A 16,053-nucleotide genomic window follows, 5' to 3' on the forward strand; every position below is an offset into this window, starting at 1 on the left:
CCCTAGTAATTGTTTTTTATGTATTCTAAATTACAAGAGACAAAATTTATTACTAATTTCTCAATTATTTCATTATGCAGCACTAATAAAAAAGTCTTGACATCTCAATTATGTTTAGCAAAGAATCATATAATTTAATAAATAATTTTTGACTGAAGTGATTATTTACTTAAAACAGAATATGCAGGAGGAAACTTAAATCATATTTTTCTTGTGCCATATAAAATAATTACGCAATTAGTAATAAACAGTGTGCAAGAATGACAAACGTTGTATTTAAAACTTGAGGAACAAAAGCACATCACTTGTGCTTTTTTCCGAGCGAACAAAATCCTATGGTATATTAATCAAAGGGGCTTTTATATGCCTCTGGCAGCAGTGTTTTAAAGTAAACCCTTAATATCAGATCCCAATCCCCAGTTTCAATTTGCTTCCAATGGAAAGGACATTAGAGTTTATAAAATACTCCTTGATTACTTTTTTGAAGGCCTGAAATCTTGACATGTCCGTGACTTGCTCACACTGCATCAATATACAGTGGTTGAAAGAGCAATACCCATCGTGAACATTGCCACATTGACTTATAGAATCATGCCCTTGAGAAAAAGCCAGAGAGAAAAAAGGAGCACCAGGCAGTGACAAAAATGAAATAGAACTGTCATCTGGCAGTTCTTCATAGTCCGTCAAGGAAACTATTAAAGATGTACAAAAGAGCCAGAGAGTGCTTGGGCAAAGGTTGTTAAACCACCACTTCAAGGGCAGGTCACTGCGGGCTGCTCAAGACTTAGTGAGGAGACCAGTCAGTGCTTCACTGAGGACTGTGGCACCTGCCGTTTGTGCCTGTCCCTTGCTGGCGGAGGAAATGGAGCTTTTCCATCTCCTGGTAATTCAAACTGAGGACTTTAAAATAAACTAAGTCAACTTTCAAGAACATTCTTTGAAGTAACAGAATGGATATTAATTTTGGACTGGTTCAGGAATTGTATTAAAAACCTCTCTGGTGTTGTTTAAGCCAAATTCAAATATCAGTTTGGCCCGTTGCCAATTTGTAGCACCTTAGCCAAATTATCTACCTTCTCCAAGTCTCATTTTCTCCTTTTTCACACACAGGAAGTATGAAATCAGAACTTTTTATTTTTCTCTCTCATTTGCATCTGCTATGTTTTTCTTATGGAACACTTCTGCCATCCCTTCTGTGTCCCCTCATCGGAGAGTTTCCTAAATCCTAAATCCCTTAGGTAAGATGTGCTTTGCTGTTCGACAGCTAGTTGTTCTGAAAGTAGCAGGATATTATGGAGATCAAGGAGCTTTTAAGTAAACTTCTCCCTCTAACCAGCACCCCCCCCCCCCCCCCACATACACACACACACGAGTATTTATGTGTTTTCCCTGGAATCATGCGTACCCGTTTTCTAGAGACTATCATTATTCCTGCAGCCTCTGTTTATCCCTCAAATTATTCTAATAGTCAGATTTTCACCTAGGAAAGGTGGAGCAAATGCCACATCCAGGCATGTAAGAGAGCAAATACCACATCCAGGCATTTATTTGGGAAAAGTAAAGCCTTTTCTTTCTGTTCGTATCACCCAGCATAGATCCTTATTATACAAAGTAGAATTGGGGAACTTTTCTAAACATAGAATGCGTTTAAATGTCATGCTAAGTAATATATAGCCAACAAACACATTCACTCTACGTTTCCTTATAATTTAGAATTCAAAATAAAAAAGGAAGTAAATTATAAAGAATGACTATCAATTGAAAGTAAGTAAGATATCTTGAATATGGGAGACAATAGAAAACTTAATTCAGTTTAAAGAAATTAAAAGATTGGATTCAGTCACAGGTAGTAATTAAATCCCTAATGTGAGTATAGGAATATTGGAAGTTGAAATTGTATCATATTTTTTGTTGTAACAAAAATCAAAATTCTTGTGACCATTTTAAGCTCAAATCCCTTTATTTTGGGTAAGGGAGCAATGTTGTTCACAGACCTCTCTAGAAGATATTTTGCTTCTAAATGCAATTTAGGGTGTTGATATAATCTGAGGCAAAGCAGGAACTTTTAAAAGTCATTTTTAGATAGGAGAAGAGTTTATTCCCATCTCCTTTTCTATCCATTTTAACCATCTCTAACTTTTTAAATTATAACCTGCTCTTACTTATTCCAAATACTTGTTTTTATATAGAGAGAGTACCATGTCTAGAATAACTTTTGACTTTCATTCTAATGGAGTTTTCAGCTTCTACTACACTAACTATAGTTTGGGGAGTTATTTTAGAGGTATTTCTCTTATTATTCTCATATCAAAAAAGTATACTATAGACTTCTATTAACATAAGGATACTATAGATTTACAACAATAAGGTTTTTTATGGTTTCACCAATTTCTCATGCAGACAGGACTTTTTTTTCTTGTTTTGAGATACAGTCTTGCTCTATCGCCCAGGCTGGAGTGCAGTGGCATGATCTCAGGTCACTGCAACTTCCGCCTCCCGGGTTCAAATGATTCTCTTGCCTCAGCCTCCTGAGTATCTGGAATTACAGGCTTTCACCACCATGCCTGGCTAATTTTTGTATGTTGAGTTGAGACAGGTTTTCACCATGATGGCCAGGCTGTTCTTGAACTTCCTGACCTCAGGTGATCCACCTGCCTTGGCCTCCAAAAGTGCTGGAATTACAGGCATGAGCCACTGTGCCTGGCCAGGATGATTTTTTTTATATATATTATATTCTTTTTATATAGATATATTCTTCTGGCAAGACCAAACTACACCATTTTAACCCAAAATGTTCTATTTCTCATAACTTTAGGAGATATATTATAGAACTCAATTTACAAACTTGGCTACAGACATAACTACAACAAAAATATAATACCAAAAACATCAGTTACAAAAGCATAATATAAAGTGAGTCATTTCCTGCTGAATGGCAGGTTTGGAAATCTGTCATATAGTCTAATTTTTCTTGAACAGATCATCAGGGGCTTATCATCATGATTGTCACTAAATGCTTTTACCAGAGACTCAAAGCTTATGCATTTAAGAGAATGGCCTCTTCCAGAAGAACTGATTCTACCCTTTATAAATTTACTTTCCAAAATGGATGAGAGAATAGGCACGAATAGCATTTAATTCACAAATTGTAATTTTGGTGGGTTTTTTTTCCAGAGCATTGCTTTAAAAAATGTTTCCTTTTTTTTCATTTCCCAGTTTATATAATCAATAAGTTCTTTCTCTTAAAACAATACAGTGTACGTTGTTCCTGACTGCACATGATGACCAAAAAGAGAGCGAGATACATATAAAATTTAGCAAAGCTATAGAAGCCATTGTTCATTTCAGTGATCACTTAATACTGAAGTTTTGTATTGGCTAATAGTCTGCCAAATTCTAGAAATTGTATGCAGGTAATGATGATAATAATGAGAAAGAGGAGAAGGAGAATGAATGCACTTTGAGTAGTTCACATCTGTAATCATATTTAATATTTATATGCGATTTATGGGGCAGATATTTTCTTTTTACAAATGAGGAAACTGAGGCACAGCAAGTAACCTGTGTGAGGTCCCATAGTGAGTAGGTCCCATAGCCAGTCAGTAGCAGAACCAAGATCCTGAATCCTGGACTGTTTAATTCTAGACCTTTCATTCTCAATTTCTGCACTTATAAATTGAAGGTACAAGAAATGCACACACAGAAAAGTTTATGAACATGGCAGCAGAGTACTGTGAATCCATTAAAATGACAGCTTCTAGACTAGAGAGAGTACCCTAGGTCATTTTTTTATGCCAATTGTGTGATGTGGGTATAACTGTAAAGGTGATTTATGAAAGATGAGAGTACTGTGAGCTGGCGCTGTTACAACAAAATGTTTAAAGAAGGTGGAACTTGAGAGTGAGCAAAATCTTTATCAGCTGCGACTGGAGTAGAGGAGTTGGAGTTGATATACCAGAAATACACTGAGTACGCACATGGGTAAAAATTGCACGTGTATATCTTTGGTGAAGGGATAGCTGTGAAACTGTTTCAAATAGCATCCTAATCACTATTACATTATAATTTAATCCCAAATATTGCATGGGACATACTTGTATTTAGAAATATTTTTTATCTGAAATTGAAATTTGGGCATGACATTTTTCTTTACCAAATCTAGCAATCCTATATAGGACATTTCCCTGATTTTATTAATGTCTAACTGCTTCAGCCCCGCCCTCCCCCATAATACTAGAATATATATTCCATCAGCTCAGGAACCTCATCCATCATGTTCCCCTGTCATATCCTCAATATGTAGAACAGTGCCTGGCCTTGGTATAATAGGTGCTCAATGGCTGTTGGGAATGAAAAGGAAAAAGGTTTTGTATTAAGTATTTGTTTAATTTCAAAGTTACCATATTTGATAGTAGAGGGAAAGAAAAAGAAATTTAAGGTTGAATTAGATAATGAAGGATGGTGTGCAGGGAGGCAGTAGCTACGAAAATATAAACCTAGGTAAACTAGAAAGGAGAAAATGTAACAGCATAAACAGAGGGGCTTTGGAGAGATGGGGGAAAGAAGAGGGGGCTAAGCCCTTAGCTGGGAGGAATGGGAGGGAAGAAAACACAGTTTTATTAATGGAGATAGGAAAAAATGAGGGAAACGACAGTGTTTTGTTGGTAATTTTAATGAAATAAGCAATGCAAACTCCTTAGAATTTTGGTTAAAGGACTACAATTTTTAAAAGATATAGAGAGAGGCCCTTCTAACCTATTATGGATCTTGATGTACATGAAAAATGACATGAGTAGCAACAGATGTTCTCCTTATAACTTTTTCCCCCAAAATACCAAGATGGATTAGAAATGTGCAAAACAAAAGATTCAAACTAACCTAAATTCTTCTAATTCTCTAACTGCAGTGACAGGGCTGTAACCAATTTTCCTTTTAAGTTTAAAAACGGGGAAATAATTTTATCCAGATTAGTACTGCCATCTTTCAGCCCATGCAATATAATACTATAGAGTTGCTCTTAAACTAAATAGTCAAATTTAAGTTGCGGACACAATTAGGCTATTTAAACAATGGTTCTGATAGATGTATTTAGAAGTTTCACAACCAAAATAGAATAATGCAAATTTTCCCCAATTCATTAATTTAAAAAGTCAAATTTATTTAAACTATTGCTTTCGTGGCTTTTTCTTGTTTATTTGGCATCTGCCACTCTTCATCTACTGGAGAATCTAGCCTAAGATGGCATCTGATTCAGCACAAAATGGTACATTACATAATTTTAAGCTTTATATGTCAACAATTTATGATGTTCGGTAAATGCCATCATGATTTCCAGATGCTTCACCACCTGAATCAGATTTAAATCATGGCAAAATCTTCAATACAGATGCTTGAGAAATAGAGAGGAGTATATATGTTCAAATATGTCATCTCAGCCCAGGCTCAAAGAATACCTTCTCTCCAACCAGGCTGCCAGTTTGGAAATTCATTAGTTGTCACTTATATGAGAGCTAAAAACAAGTTAATCTCATGGAGGTAGAGTGTGAAATGATAGTTACCAGAGGCTGGGAAGGCTGTGTGGGTGGAAGGAAAGATGAAGAGAGGTTGGTCAATGGGTACAACCATACAGTTAAATAGAATGTGTAAGTTCTCATGTTCCATAGAGCAAGGTAACTATAGTTAGCAACAATATATTGTATATTTCAAAGTGTCTAGAAGAGAGAACTTGAAATGTTCCCAACACACAGAAATAATACTTACACAATCTATGCATGTAACAAAATATCACATGTACTGCATGAATATGTAAAAGATTATGTATCAATAAAAATATAGATACTTCCCAATGGGAGCTGAATCCTACTCTCTCTTGTGTTAGTGCAGCAACATTTACCTGTGGGCCACCCAAGGGAATAGTTATCTTCATTGTCATAAGCAATACTAATAGGCAGAAATTAACAACTTAATCAAGTCAAATTACCAAAGAACTACCAGACAACTGGTTTGTGCAAAGTAAGGTGTCCTGAAGATTACAAGGAAGTGAAAAATACAAAGCCTGCCCCCCAAGGAGCTCAGAGCCCAGTTGGCAAAATGCCATGTAAAGATAACCAGGTTAACAGTACAGTACTTAAAGAGATATCAATTTAAGAGATGGTGAGAAGATACACATATATGCACTTTGACAATATATCACCACACGAATTTGAAATGAGAAAAGAATGGTCAAAGGAAAAATGCAAGAAATGAAAAGGAAAAGAAAGATGAGAAGTGGAGAAGTATTTCCAGCCTCTGCCTACCCATGTGTTAGAGAGTTCAGTGACTGCCCCATTACAAATTTCATTACCTTTACGATTTGATTTATAAATTTAAATTCATACCTTGGTTTTATCATTGCTTTTGGTCAGTACTACCTACAAAGAACTAGTCTGTCTACTAAAAACAAATTATAAAGAGTACCAAGACCATCTTGGATCTACCTCCTCAACCCAGCAGAGTTAGAAATACAGTAGGGGCTCAGGAAATGGTGAATTAGTTAACCAAATGGTGAAATACTATTTCTGGTCAGGCATAAAGCTATAATCCACATATGTATACAGTAGGTAGAATCTACCAGAGCACATTTTATAAAATATTCAGTTAGATTCACCATAGAGGGACAACTTCTGAGTTGAAATATATTTTGAAAACGTACAATCTCCCTCATAGATATTCACCATGCATGTTAACATTAAGTGTTTAAATTGTGGTTTTATTCTAGTTCCAGAAAGGAAAAAGTTGCCAGGCAGCTAAGACACTTGAAATTAAAAAACATGTACTACCTTTGTTATGAATAAAATAGAGAAGGGAGAATTTCATAAAATATAAATCTGATTTATGTATAATTATTTGATTGGTGCATATTTTATTAGCAATATGGTCACTCTATGGCATTCAAAGAATACATAAATCATAGAGTTTAGTAGTCATTTTTTGCTTTAAAACAGTCTAATGCCTAAAATAAATTTCTGAGTTAGTAAAATCTTTAAAACAGTAATAAAATCTGGAAGGGAAATGTCAAAGGGGAGTTTCATGTACTGTAGATATATACACAGTACACATGTATGTGGGGAAGACCGAGTATGTGACAGGAGGTCAAGTCGTCTTTGCACACCTGGATTAGTTGGGCAATCACATGAAATACAAATTCATCATCTAGCACAAATGTATGTGGGGCCATAATCAACATCATATAAACATAAATAATTATGTTCTGCAAAGCAGGTACAGGATAGTCCCAATCATAGTGGTAAAACGTCAAGAAAGTTATTTCTCGTTTTGTCTTATAAATTTCATGAGGGAAGTCTTGCATTTAAGCTCTGTTGTTGCAGCAATTAAGTATGCTATTTGGATACCTCCAATTATCTTATTTCTGAAAACTAAATACATTGTTGACAATGACACAAGCATTTCAACAAATTACAAATTATTAGATAAATGTTCATTGGTGAGTGATTGAGGGTCTTGAGGCTAATACTTCAATGAATGAGATATAAAAGCAGACTCAGTTTCCTGACTAGCTGGTGAGAGATATTTTTATTTTTGAAATCCCTCTTCCCCAGCTTAGTTGTTATTGAGTGCTTTTTCAGAAAGTGTGACTCACTCAATTTTTAAAATAAACAAACCATGTCTGTTTTAGTTTTGTATTCCCAGTTCCCAGATCAAAGCTAGATAGTATCCTAGGTGCTCAATATCTAGTCGTATTCAACAATGAATGTCAATGGACCAAAGAGCAACTAACTTCTGGCTACCCATTCTATAATATTAGGGAGGAGTAGTAAAAGTTCTTTGTGATTGTGCATTTCTGAAAATGTCATCACAGTGTCTTCCTGAGTTAATTAGGAAACTCAGGAGATCCAATGTACAAGTTATTTCTCTGATATATTTTAGGGTTATGGTAAATGTTAGTGGAAGTTCCATAAAAACCATCTACAAATCCCTAGTTCTGCTTAACTATTTAGATGGTGTAAAGCACGACAGGACGTAATACCCCAGTACCTCAAGACAGTGTTTACCACCATTATCATTAATGGGACATCGTGATTGCTAAATCCCCAAAATCCTGGAGTATCTTATGACTGCACTTGCAGTCCATATGGCCTCAGTGGATTGCCATGGCAACTGCCTACTTTCACTTATCCCAAGCATGATTTTCCATAAAATGCATTGAGTTTGACAAAGTTTTATTTAATAACTATTTTCTATGGGCCAAATCATCTGCTAGTTACTATACCTGACCAAGCATTTCTTCTTGAGAACTTATAATCTGGAATACACATAGTTTTAAAATGTAATATGTCATTAAGGAATATAAGAGCTATATTTTTCATAATAATGCAGCATAACAAAGCATGCCTGTATTGAATGTCTTAAAAATATAAGCATTTATTTCCTCCATGAGTCTGTGGGTCATTTATTTAGGGCTTGGCTGTTCAGCTGTTCTGATCTCAGCTGAATTTGCTCATATAGCCAAAAGTCAGCTGGCTACTGCTGATCTAGGATGCATAGGCTGGGATGACTGGGGTGATTTATTCCTGCTCTAGGAATCTCATCCTCCAGCATATTTTCATGGAAATTGCAGAAGAGGAACAGTCAAACAAAAATAAGGAAAGGCTTTTAAGCCGCGCATATATTACATCTGCCAACATCCCATTGACCAACCAAGTTGCATGGCCGAGCTTGTTGGGAGATTGCAAATCACATAGCATAGGGTGTGGATAAAGGATGGGATGACTAATCAGATCCATTACTTCAATCTACCACTGGGTATAACTACTATAGAGGAACACTAAGTAGAGGAAAGAGATAGAAAGTGAAGGCATCAGGTTGTGTGATGCCTCCAGCTTTGTTCTTTTTGCTTAGGATTGTCTTGGATATTACAGCCCTTTTATGGTTTCATATGAAATTTAAAGTAGGTTTTTCTAATTCTGTGAAGAAAGTCAATGGTAGCTTGATGGGGATAGCACTGAATCTATAAATTACTTTGGACAGTATGGTCATTTTCACAATATTGATTCTTCCTATCCATGAACATGGAACGTTTTTCCATTTGTTTGTGTTCTCTCTTATTTCCTTGAGCAGTGGTTTGTAGTTCTCCTTGAAGAGGTCCTTCACATCCCTTGTAAGTTGTATTGCTATGTATTTTATTCTCTTTGTAGCAATTGTGAATGGGTGTTCACTCAGGATTTGGCTCTCTGTTATTGGCATATAGGAATGCTTGTGATTTTTGCACATTGATTTTGTATCCTGAGACTTTGCTGGAGTTGCTTATCAGCTTAAGGAGATTTGGGGCTGAGACGATGGGATTTTCTAAATATACAATCATGTCATCTGCAAACAGGGACAGTTTGGCTTCCTCTCTTCCTATTTGAATACTCTATTTCTTTCTCTTGCCTGATTGCCCTGGCCAGAACTTCCATTACTATGTTGAATAGCAGTGGTGGGAGAGGGCATCCTTGTCTTGTGCTGGTTTTCAAAGGGAATGCTTCCAGCTTTTGTCCATTCAGCATTATATTGGCTGTGGGTTTATCATAAATAGCTATTGAGATAGATAGGTTCCATCAATACCTAAGTTTATTGAGTTTTTAGCATGAAGGGGTGTTGAATTTTATTGAAGGCTTTTTCTGCATCTATTGAGATAATCATGTGGTTTTTGTCTTTGGTTCTGTTTATATGCTGGATTACGTTTATTGATTTGTGTATATTGAACCAGCCTTGCATCCCAGGGATGAAGCCTACTTGATCGTGGTGGATAAGCTTTTTGACGTGCTGCCGGATTCAGTTTGCCAGTATTTTATTGAGGATTTTCACATCGATGTTCATCAGGGATATTGGCCTGAAATTTTGTGTGTGTGTGTGTTTCTGCCAGGTTTTGATATCAGGATGATACTGGGCTACAGTGACCAAAACAGCATGGTACTGGTACCAAAATAGATATATAGATCAATGGAACAGAACAGAGACCTCAGAAATAATGCCACACATCTACAACCATTTGATCTTTGACAAACCTGAGAAAGACAAGCAATGGGGAAAGAATTCCCTGTTTAATAAAAGATGTTGGGAAAACTGGATATCCATATGCAGAAAACTGAAGCTGGACCCATTCCTTAAACATAATACAAAAATTAACTCAAGATGGATTAGACTTAAACATAAGACCTAAAACCATAGAAACCCTAGAAGAAAACCTAGGCAGTACCATTCAGGACATAGGCATGGGCAAAGACCTCATGACTAAAACACCAAAAGCAATGGCAACAATAGCCAAAATTGACAAATAGGATCTATTTAAACTAAAGAGCTTCTGCCCAACAAAAGAAACCATCATTACAGTGAACAAGCAACCTGCAGAATGGGAAAAAAATTTTTGCAATCTATCCATCTGACAAAGGGCTAATACCCAGAATCTACAAGCAACTTAAACGTATGTACAAGAAAAAAACAAATGACCCCATCCAAAAGTGGCCAAAGGATATGAACACACTTCTCAAAAGACGAAATTTCTGTGGCCAACAAACGTATGAGAAAAAACTCATCATCACTGGTCATTAGAGAAATGCAAATCAAAACCACAATGAGATACCATCTTACACCAGTTAGAATGGCGATCATTAAAAAGTCAGGAAACAACAGATGGAGAGGACGTGGAGAAATAGGAATGCTTTTACACTGTTGGTGGGAGTGTCAGTTAGTTCAACTATTGTAGAAAACAGTATGGCAATTCCTTAAGTATCTAGAACCAGAAATACCATTTGACCCAGCAATCCCATTACTGGGTATATACCCAAAGGATTATAAATCATTCTACTGTAAAGATACATGCACACGTATGTTTATTGCAACACTGTTCACAATAGCAAAGACTTGGAACCAACCCAAATGCTCATCAATAATAGACTGGATAAAGAAAATGTGGCACATACATACCATGGAATGCTATGCAGCCATAAAAAAGGATGAGTTCATGTCCTTTGCAGGGATATGAATGAAGCTGAAAACCATCATTCTTAGCAAACTAACACAGGAACAGAAAATGAAACACTGCATGTTCTCACTCATAAGTGGGAGTTGAACAGTGAGAACACATGGACACAGGGAGGGGAACATCACACACCGGGGCCTGTTGGGCGGTGGGAGTCTAGGGGAGGGATAGCATTAGGAGAAATACCTAATGTCGATGATGGGTTGATGGGTGCAACAAACCACCATGGCACATGTATACCTATATAAAAAATCTGCACATTCTACACATGTATCCCAGAAATTTAAAAAGAAAAAGTGAAAGCATCAGGGAGAGTCAAATCAGATGACATTTGAGCAGAGATTTGAATTAAGTGAGGTAGAGAGCTATGTACATACTCTGGAAAGAGAATTCCAGATAGGATCAGGGAAGAAAAGTGACTCCAAATGCCATGAAGCCATCTTGTATTTGGTGTGATTAAGAGACAGCAAGGAAGGTAGAGCAGGGAGAGAGGAAGAGAGTGGCAGGAGATGAGAAAGGGAGCAGGAGGTCAAATGAACATTCAAGGAAAGACCAGGCAGGGCTTGTGGACCCTGGCAGGGACATTGGCTTTAATGATGAGTGAGACAGGACACCATTGGAGGATCATGAACAGAGGAATGACTCCATCTTAACTTTGTTTTCTAAACCTTCTCATTCCTGTAAGGAAGACCAATTTTAGGGAAGTAATGGTAGAAACCCAGAGACCAGTTAGGAGACCATGTTCCTAATTTATCAGCAACATGATGGTTGATGAGTCACAAGCATAGTAGAAACATGGTGAGTTGGGATGATATTTGGATACTTTTAAGGTAGTGATAAGAGGATTTACTAAAACTTGAGGTTGATGTGCTCGTTGACATTACACATGCACATATACACATATTTTTCAACTACTTATTAAAATATGTGCATAGTTAAAAAAAATCATCCCTGTAGCACCTAAAATCATCCTGTTCCTCTAGAAGGTGGTATGTAAGGACCACACCTTGGAAAACACTGTCTCTACACACTTAAATGGATCATCCAGGTTAAAACTCCAAAATGAATTAGATGATCAACAACTCCTGGATTAAAAGCTCACAGACTATTAAATTCTATTGGTGACTGAAAATATAAACTCAAATGACAAATTTGTTTTACTAGAACCTGGCAAACAGAAAATTTTCTTCCTTTATTATTAAAAAAGCAAATGCTTTCTAAGTCTTTATGATTTCCCCATTATTACGGAAATTTCTGACATTGGTTCCTCACATTAGGGAATTTTTCTCAAAGTGTTTAATAACCTAGGTTTTATTTCCTTGGTTTATTATAACTTGGAAAGCTCCCAAGGGTTCTCCCTTGTAGGAATAGAAGTACACACAAGTCTCAAAATAATAAGCACCTCCTACTGTAAGGTGAGGTGCTATGGAAATGTAAAGAAAACAGGATGCCACCACTTCCCCAAGACTGTAAGACTCTTAATATATTTTATTCTTGCTATCACTTTATTTTATGAAAATGAAAGGTACTTTTTACAGGTATTAAATTTTCATTTTGCCCCAGAAAAAGTGAAATTTTCTATAAAAATTATAAGTTTTCACAGCAGCAACTTCATAAAAATGTATGATCTTGCCCCTCAGGGTGCCTCCTCACTTGTTTGAAATGAAAAGCTGTTTGTACTCATGGTTGGAAATACACACATCAGGAAAAATTAATCATGCAAATATTTGCAAAGCGGGAACAGTAATTGTTTGGAGCCTCAGCAGTGAGCTGCTGCACACCACCACAGATAGGAATGTGGGAGGAGAACTCCAAGCGACAACTCCTTTGGCCAAAGAAAGCCAGGACAGAACGCCAATCTTACAGACTGGTAACTACCAAAAGCATGCTGGGTATGTTCCCTTAGGAATTGAGTTTTGACAGTCATATTGCCAAGTATTATTAGAGTTGAAATAATTTCTCTTAAACATCTGCAAGTGGCACTATGGCAGACAGGATTTAAAAATTAGAACTGGCACTTTGGTAGCAGTTGGCTATTTGCTCTGGCAATGTTCTTCCCTGCTGTATTCAAGGAATGCTTTTATGAGGCTTCTGATTTATTCTGTTTGATAGTTTAAGAAGAGACACTATCCTTTATTTTTTGTAAGACATTTAACATGCTAAAAGAAAGTCTAACTTAAAATGAGATGTAATTATTGTTACATTAAAGGATGAGGAAGTTGACTGGTCCTATTGGAAGATTCTTTTTTTTTTTTTTTTTTTTTTTTTTTTGAGACGGAGTCTTGCTCTGTCACACAGGCAGGAGTACAGTGGTGTGATCTCGGCTCAGTGCAACCTCCACCTCCCAGGTTCAAGTGATTCTCCTGAATTAGCCTCCCGAATGGCTAGGATTACAGGGGCATGCCACCATGCCTGGCTATTTTTAGTAGAGATTGGTTTTACCATGTTGGCCTGGCTGGTCTTGAACTTCTGACCTCAGGTGATCCACCAACCTTGGCCTCCCAAAGTGCAGGGATTACAGGCATGAGCCACCGCACCTAGCCAGAAGATTCTTACCAACAGCATTAGGGAGGGCTTATTGGCCCTAGGTAGACGACTGGAATATGATGCTGTGTTTGTCTGGGTGCTGGACATAAGACCTTGCCATGAGACATACCTAAGAGGCAAACAACTCCTCATCTACGTGTTTACCTACAAATCTCTACCATAAGAGACAGAAGTAGGAAGAGAGAGAGTTAATGTGATAGCAAATCAGAGGTTCCTGACAGGACTGACTACACAGTGTGTGGCCCTTTACAAAATAAAAGTGTGGGACCCTTTGCTCAAAAGTTTAAGAATTTCAAGGTGGCAGCAGCAGAGATTAAGCAAACACATGGCCCTGTGTGACTGTACAGGTGACATTTTATCAATGAAGCTGGCCGTGATTCTTGATATAAGGAGTGTAGGCCTCAAAGCAAGAATTTTGCGGCATCTTTTTTGGTATTTGGGCAAAACAGCTACAGGACATCTTGTATCTGGAAAGAGGGGACTGCGAGACTACTCATTTTGGTGAATTCAAGAAATGTATCTAGCAATGCTTTCTGAATTGACTATTTTGAAAACTACAGAATCTTCATGCTATCATTTAGTTTCCTATTTAAAATCATCATCTTGGAGTAGGATTAAAGACAGGCTTAAATTTATTTAAGTGTCAGAAGTCTCCTGTACCCTATTTCTCAGAACTTTGAAGGCCAGGAACAACTGCTAAGACATCCAACAGCTTCAACTGCACCTGCGGTCATAACAACAATAAATACCATGCCTAAGAGAATGGTACTAAAACCCCTCCCTTGCTTCCCCTGATCCCGGATTTTCTCAGCTTCAAAAATTCTATATAAATATATATTATGCATTTATGGTAGATATTCCAAAGAAAGCATGAGAAATTACCAGAAACAATAAACAACTCCTCAAATAAAATAACACGAGAAAAAAGAAACAGTATTTTTAGGTATGAACTTCTTGTTTTTACTAAGTAAAACCTTCATTTACTTTCTGGTTTTTAGTGATGATATAGGACTATTTCTTGAACATTCGAACCACTGAACACTGTCATATAATTTATTCCCATAATTATAGTGATCTCTGTTTACAACGATCAAACTTCCTTGATGTGACAATGTCTGCCAATTTTTGAAGAGAGAAAGGTATTTTGCTCTTTCATGTTGAGTCAACAATAAAAAATAAAACACAGTTTCTCAATCAGGCTCCCCTCCACAAATCCAATCAGCTCAGGAATACTCTTCACCTAAAAACCAAGATAAAGCAGAAATCCTTGAGATACTCCCCCTCATCTTCCTACTGAGTCACTCAGCGTGTCCTCAAGGCTGACCATGATGACCAAGTTGTGCTGTTCTCACCCACAGAAGGAGAGGGAGGAGACAGTGAGATGTTGCCCTGGTATCCCCCTCTGGCAACACTCTGATTGTGGTGTCAAATGGGATTTTCACCAGTCAGCTTTCCATTATCTGCACTGTCAATCTTCCGCTATAAATCTTGCTTTCAAGTTCTGCTGGGATAATTAAGCTTGATATATGTGGGCACAGCTGACTATCTTTTGTTTATTTTTGCCTTCCCATGCAACCTGCCACCCAGTAGGAGGCCTTTAAAACTCAGTCAACTACCTTCTCCAACCCAGGAAAGGTGTGACAAGTAAATAGAGTCAAATCAAGGCAACAGCAGTGAGTTCTATTTTGGCTGATTCATCATGTGAACTCTCTCCCTATTATCCTTGGGATAGAGTCAGGTGCAGGAAGTGACTCAGCATTTAAGGAGTACACTAGAAAGGTTGCACAACTTTCAGCTTCTCTGACTGACATCAGTGCATCACCAAATGACTTCCTGATGGAGTTCATTGTTCAGGCTTGGCTTCTGTCAAGAACACACTGCTGACTTCAGAAGCAACAGAAAGCAAGAAAGAAGTCACAATATCTAAGAGTCTACTAGTTTCATACACATTATTATCAGAAACTTCCAAGACACATATACAATTTTTTGGCATGTGATTTTCACTTGTATTAAGCTCGTAAAGGACCTCTTTTTGCTGAAGATCCCTTATTTCAGCCATTGTAATTCTTCATAGGATACTGGTCTGAGTGGGAAAAGCTTAAGAGCTAAAGAGAATCAGAAGGAAAGGAGTCTCAGCCAGAGGCCTCAATGTCCATTTCCCATATATGGAAATACCAGGCAAGTAGCCCCTGCTGTTTAAACCACAGATGCCATAGGGTTTTGGCCCTTTCTGCGGTGACCTCTTAAAAGTTAGGAACTTAACTTGCTATCACTGATTCAAAGTGCTACAAATTCGCAGAACATGCATTGTGAAGCCACATGATACTGGATCATCCTTGGTGCTGCTCCCTTCCAATTAGCCAGGTAATCCAACAAAGACATAAATACATGCTGCCTGGCAAAGGCTCTTGTCCAGGAAGAAAACTAACATTGGCACCATAATAAAGACCTGACTTCATCCTGACTAATCCACCTGAAATCCATTT

Source organism: Rhinopithecus roxellana, chromosome 5 (genome assembly GCF_007565055.1).
Source record: "Rhinopithecus roxellana isolate Shanxi Qingling chromosome 5, ASM756505v1, whole genome shotgun sequence".
Lineage (NCBI taxonomy): Eukaryota > Metazoa > Chordata > Mammalia > Primates > Cercopithecidae > Rhinopithecus > Rhinopithecus roxellana.